The 6329-nt window shown below is 47.5% G+C and overlaps 1 pseudogene; it reads left to right on the top strand.

The window, feature by feature from the left end:
• Positions 1-1096: 1096 nt before the first annotated feature.
• Positions 1097-6329, top strand: part of LOC142357012 (large subunit ribosomal RNA) — a 7285-nt pseudogene continuing 2052 nt past the window's right edge.

Here is a 6329-nt window from a genome sequence, read left to right as displayed (position 1 = left end):
CTAGTAAGCGGCAGCTGAAACATCAACATGTGAACGTCGTTGTGTACAGTAACCTAGAACTATATAGTCCTTAGTAACGTGCATTTACTAGTACCTGTAATTGGTATTCAGACTCAGGCAGTTTGGAATAGTTTGGCAAAGATGCACCAGAGAAAACTGGGATTTGATACAGAAATTGTTGAATACAAGTATTATGCTGCTTCTAGTAGGTTGAATCCGAAACATCAGCATGTGAAAATTGAAAACATTTCTGGTTCGAATTGTCACAAGTATTTGGTGATCTGAGTAGCCAAACTCACTACAACGCCAATTGAAGGCAAAAATTCTCAACGGGAAAAGCTATTCTCATTGAATGAGCTAACAAGACGAGTATTATGTTGCTTCTAGTAGGCGAAAGCCAAAACATCAACATGTGAAAGTCTTGCTGAACAAATTTAATGTTGTTGAGCTCAGTACCGTGTGAATTAGTAGCCATAATTGGCGAGCGAAAATTGAACTGGCGAAACTTCGTCTTTGGAAAATTGCAGATGCCGAGCACTTATTTTGCAACGAGTATTATGTTGACTGTAGTAAGCGAAAGCCGAAACAGCAACATGTGAAAGCTGTTGAAATTTGTGGTCATTTTGCAATAAGTACAAGGAGTGTAACTAGTAGCCAGGTCAAAATTTGGGATAAGAATGAGCAAAAATTCTGCATGAGAACAGTTGAAATTATGAAACTAAATTACAAAGACTAGTATTATGTTGTTTCGAGTACGCGAAAGCGGAAACATCAACATGTGAACGTTTGTAACGAAGTTTCGTTAATTTTCAGCCTAGTACTGAGCAAGAACGAGTAGCCTCATCTCCAATCCCACGCAAAATGTAGTGAAATATGTGAGTGAACCTTATTCACGGTGAGGGTTTCCCGAGGTCTGTATTGCAGCGAGTATTATGTTGCTTCTAGTAAGCGAAAGCTGAAACAACAACATTTGAAAGTTGGAATTAATGACTGAATGGAAACTTCGACCTGTGTTTGATAGTAGTAGCGAACAAAACTGCTGAATCGGTTTCTGTCTCATATTGGTCAGTGAACCAATTAAGAGACAATCAACTACATAACCTGAATTGGGCGAGAGAACCCCCTTAACTTAAGCATATCAGTAAGGGGAGGAAAAGAAATCAACTGAGAATCCCTTAGTAATGGCGAATGAACAGGGAAAAGCTCATCGGGAAGAGAAATGGCAACATTTCTCGGTGTCCGGTATGGTTTGATGCTAGACTGGTGAATTTGTCCTGATGTCTACTGGAAAGTAGCATCAAAGAAGGTGAAAATCCTGTAAAGGTCATTTTCGATACCAGTCATAATGGCTCATTCCTATGAGTAGAGTTGTTTGAAAGTGCAACTCGAAGCTGGAGATATGTCTCTCCAAAAGCTAATTATAAAGCGAGACCGATAGTAAACAAGTACCGTGAGGGAAAGTTGAAAAGCACTCTGAAGAGAGAGTGAAAAGTACGTGAAACTGTTGAAGGGGAACTGGAGTGAGCGTTACCATACTCAATGCCTTGATATTATATTCTCGGCTACCGAGTAGTGTAGTTGTCGTCTTTTGGCAAATCTTGTTAATGAATCGAGCAGAAGTTTTCCTCGGAATTCTTCTTGTTGATTCTAAACAAAATGAGATAAATTGATCTTGATTGCCTGTCTGACCTCAACTTCCTATTCAATGCTCTCTACAGCCCGTCTTGAAACACGGACCAAGGAGTGTGAGTTGCTTGCAAGTGTTGTCGCTCATTGAAAGCGCACACGCGAAATGAAAGTGAACAGTGTAATTTTTATGAATTGCACTACTTTGTGTGGTGAGGGCGCCGATTCGGTGTCCCGCAACCACGGACGGTTTTGCTCTTATTGCATGACTGATCCAGAGCAAGTAGCACACGACCCGAAAGATGGTGATCTATGCTTGGGCAGGGCGAAGCCACGGGAAACCATGGTGGAAGCCCGAAGCGGTTCTGACGTGCAAATCGATCGTCTGACCTGAGCATAGGGGCGAAAGACTAATCGAACCATCTAGTAGCTGGTTTCCTCCGAAGTTTCCCTCAGGATAGCAAAAGCTTGAGCAAGATTGAAAAATCTTCGCAAAGCAATTTCATCGGTTAAAGCGAATGATTAGAGGAATGGGGGAAAATTTTTCCTTCACCTATTCTCAAACTATAAATCGGTGAGATGTCCTTGTGACTTAATTGCACTTGGACTATGAATGCAAGCTTTTTGTGGGCCGCTTTTGGTAAGCAGAACCGGCGATGTGGGATGAACCAAAAGTTGGGTTAAGGCGCCTAACTACTTGCTCATGAGTCACCACAAAAGGTGTTGATTGATACTGACAGCAGGACGGTGGTCATGGAAGTTGAAATCCGCTAAGGAGTGTGTAACAACTCACCTGCCGAATCAATCAGCCCTGAAAATGGATGGCACTAGAGCTCGTGGCCTATACCCAACCATGAATATCAATATCTAACGCAAGTTAGATTAGAGAAAAAGAGCCTCACCAGCTCAAAAATGATATTCATGTGTAGGAGGACACATTGATTGCGCTAAAGTATGCACGCAAGTGTATGCGCGAAGCGATCAATGGAGCAGATCTTGGTGGAAGTAGCAAGTACTCAAATGAGAACTTTGAGGACTGAAGCGGGAAAGGCTTTCATGTGAACAGCGTTTGCACATGAGTTAGTCGATTCTAAAAGACAGGCTAATGCCAAAGTCTTGAATAGTGGTTTCTTGAAAACTGCTGAGTCTCGAAAGAGCATCGGGTTAAAATTCCCGAACTTACTCTCCTGGCATTGAGACGGCAACGTCATTGAGGTCGAACTTTGTCATTGGGACCTTGGGGAAGAGTTATCTTTTCTTTATAACACGTTGTAGAGTCCTTGGAATTGATTCAATCAGAGATAAGGCTCGAAGCGTGCAAGAGCACAGCAGCATTTGCTGTGTCCCAATTGTTCCTGGTGGCACATAAAAGTTTGGCTTAGCAGATGTCAGGAGAGTGAATCGTACCGATTACCGCATCAGGTCCCCAAGGTGAAAAGCCTCTGGTCTTGGAACAGTGTAGATAAGGGAAGTCGGCAAAATAGATCCGTACCTTCGGAAGAAGGATTGGCTCTGAGGAGTGGGTGTAACAAGCCTTTAGTTTGACGCTTCGGTCTGCTAAAGCGTGCGATGGCCTTCGGGTTGTTGGCGTTTGGTTTGACTGCTAGCTGATATGCTTTAGGTCTATTCTGTTGCACAAAAAACACTCGAACTCTGAACTGGTTCGGACAAGGGGAATCCGACTGTTTAATTAAAACAAAGCATTGCGATGGCTGGTGAAACGGTGTTGACGCAATGTGATTTCTGCCCAGTGCTCTGAATGTCAAAGTGAAGAATTTCAAATAAGCGCGGGTAAACGGCGGGAGTAACTATGACTCTCTTAACCGGACTGTGATGATTAGTTGACTGTGTGCAACCTCCACGAGGTCTCGCTGGAAACTGCCATTCGTGGCTGAGCTAAGCACACCATCAATAGTCCCCGGAATGGACAAACCTTAAAAACTTGCCCAGTGGAAGGAAAACCACTCAACAAACCACGGTTTCGGAGTCATACCAAAACAAAGACTGTCCGTGGAAGGCAAACCACTAAAACCACGGTTTCGGAGTCACACCAAAACAAAGACTGTCCGTGGAAGGCGAACCACTAAAAACCACGGTTTCGGAGTCATACCAGAACAAAGGCTGTCCGGTGAAGTGTGCTGACCACCTTAAAAGTTCGCCAACCACTTTGGGTAAAACCAAAGTCTGTACCTCGGTACAGTAGTCCCAACGATGAAGACAATCAATGAGAAAGATCTGGCCTCAGCCAGACAAGACAGTGTGAGCACCAGTAGTTGTGGAGACGTGGCCTCCAAGTGGACCTGCGACATCTGCGGACAGGGTCCGTTCAGGAGTGAGCTCGGCCTGAAGCAGCACAAGACCAGAAGTCACAAGTCAGGGGCATCACAGACGAAAGCATCACAGGGAGCACATGCGGGCAGGGCTCCCACCCAGGAACCCGTGAGTGGCCAAGCAACAGCCCCCAACTGGTGCTGCTCAATCTGTGGTGCTGGACCCTTCAAAGGACAGACTGGTCTCTCACTTCACACCAAAAGCAGGCACCCAGATACATACCACCAGATGCAGGCCCAGAAGACAGGCAGATCTAATGCAAGGTGGACTCTTGAGGAAATGGCTCTGGTCAGAGACGCGATGAGGGGCCTTGATCCCGCATCCCAGAAGCAAGAGAATGAGCAACTGGCAAGACTGTTCCCCCATCGATCCGCTGAGGCATTCAAGGGCTTGAGAAAGAACCAACAGTTTGTGGCAATGATGCAGGAACATGACAGGGAGGAAAACACTGTGCAGGAAGACAGACCAAGACACTGTCTTGAGACGGGCATCGACCTTGAGATGCTGGCTCTTCCTCCTCCGGGTGAATGGCACAGAATGACGGACGACGATCTCACCCAGTACGTCGAGAGAGAGGGACAGATGTGGCTACAAACCCTTGCACAAGAACCAGGGAAGAATGGGGGACAGAGGGCTCACAAACATCCTAGACGATCCAAGAAGGGCATGAGACGGCACCAGTATGCAAGACTGCAGGCTCTTTACAGACGTGACAGGGCTAAGGCAGCGGCATCAGTGATGGATGGGTCATGGGAGAAGTTTGGTGAGCACAACCCCATCACCGACAAGACAGGGTTTCTTGATGCTTGGCAGCAGCTCCTTGAGACGGAAGCAGAGACAATAGACCTAAGCACAATCAGCGGTCAGGGTTGGGTCACTCCAATCACCATCGAAGAAGTGGCCAAGTGTGTGCAGACCATGGGACAGACAGCTCCTGGACCAGACAGGGTGAGCAGGAAGACGGTGACTTGCATCCCCTTCAAGAAGTTGGTCTCCCACTTCAATCTCTGGCTGCTGGCTGAACATCTACCCGAGTGGCTCCTTAGTGGAAGAACAGTGTTCATCCCCAAAGTGGCAGGGTCTCAGGAACCAATGGACTTCAGACCCATCACAGTGGCAAGTGTACTGGCCAGGGTGTTCCACAAGTGCTTAGCTGCACGACTTGAGGACCTAGACGACAATATCAGACAGAAGGGCTTCAAGAGGGTAGATGGGACGGCAACCAACTCTCTTCTGCTGCAGGGCATTATCAGTGAGGCAAAGACACAGAGACGGGGACTCAAACTGGCCTTCATAGATGTGAAGAAGGCCTTTGACAGTGTGACCCACAAGGCCCTGGCAGAAGCAGCACTAGAAGCAGGCATAGACCCCAAGATCCTCAGATACATCATGAAGGGCTACAAGAGACAGGGCACAACTCTGGAGATCGACGGAGCAAGACGCTTGGTGAAGCCATCCAAGGGGGTCAGACAGGGGGATCCCATCTCCCCAATCCTATTCAACCTTGTGATGAACAGGGTGCTGAAGACTCTACCCCAAACGACTGGAATCCAGATGGGCTCAGAAAAGCTGAATCACCTCGCCTTTGCCGATGACGTTGTGTTGCTAGCTCAGACGCAGACAGGGCTTCAGGACTCTATCAACAGACTGGAGACAGGGCTGGAAAGATGTGGTCTCTCTCTCAATGCCAAGAAGTGTGCAACCCTAGATGTGGACACAGTGCCAAGGGACCGACAGATAGTGATAAACCCTAACACAGTGTTCAGCAGCAGGGCAGGAGGTCTCCCCGTGATGACAGCAGAGTCCTTCTACAAGTACCTGGGCATTGAGACAGGGGCATATGGTACGAGGACAAACACCATCAAGAAGCTGGAGAAGAAGCTAGATGACCTGAGAAGAGCCCCCCTGAAACCACAGCAACGAATCTGGATACTCAAGACCTACTGCATACCCAGTGTGTACCATCAGCTAGTCCTTGCAAAGACAACGAAGCAGGTCCTGGGAGGCATTGACAGGGTCATCAGGAGGACGGTGAGGCAGTTCCTAAGATGGCCCAAAGACACCCCAAAGGAAATGTTCCATGCAGACGTTGACGATGGAGGACTGGGCATACCTGAGCTGCAGAAGAGGGTACCACTGATGCAGGAATCCAGACTGACGAGACTAATGAGAGACGAGGACCCGGCAGTGGCAGCCCTCACCCAGACAGTGTTCTTCAAGAAGTTGCTGGAAAGCATAGAAGCAGCAAGGCCTACCGTTGACAGTGTGACCCCACATAGCATAGCAGAGCTCAGAATCAGACAGGGAGACAGGTTGCACACCACAGTAGATGGGGCTGGACTCAAGACTGTGCGACAGTGTGGGGGTCATGG

Source organism: Convolutriloba macropyga, unplaced genomic scaffold (assembly GCF_964194025.1).
Source record: "Convolutriloba macropyga unplaced genomic scaffold, txConMacr16.3 SCAFFOLD_5595, whole genome shotgun sequence".
Classification (NCBI taxonomy): Eukaryota; Metazoa; Xenacoelomorpha; order Acoela; family Convolutidae; genus Convolutriloba; species Convolutriloba macropyga.
The sequence above is the reverse complement of the archived record's forward strand: the minus strand, read 5'-3'. Positions and strand labels throughout refer to the sequence as shown.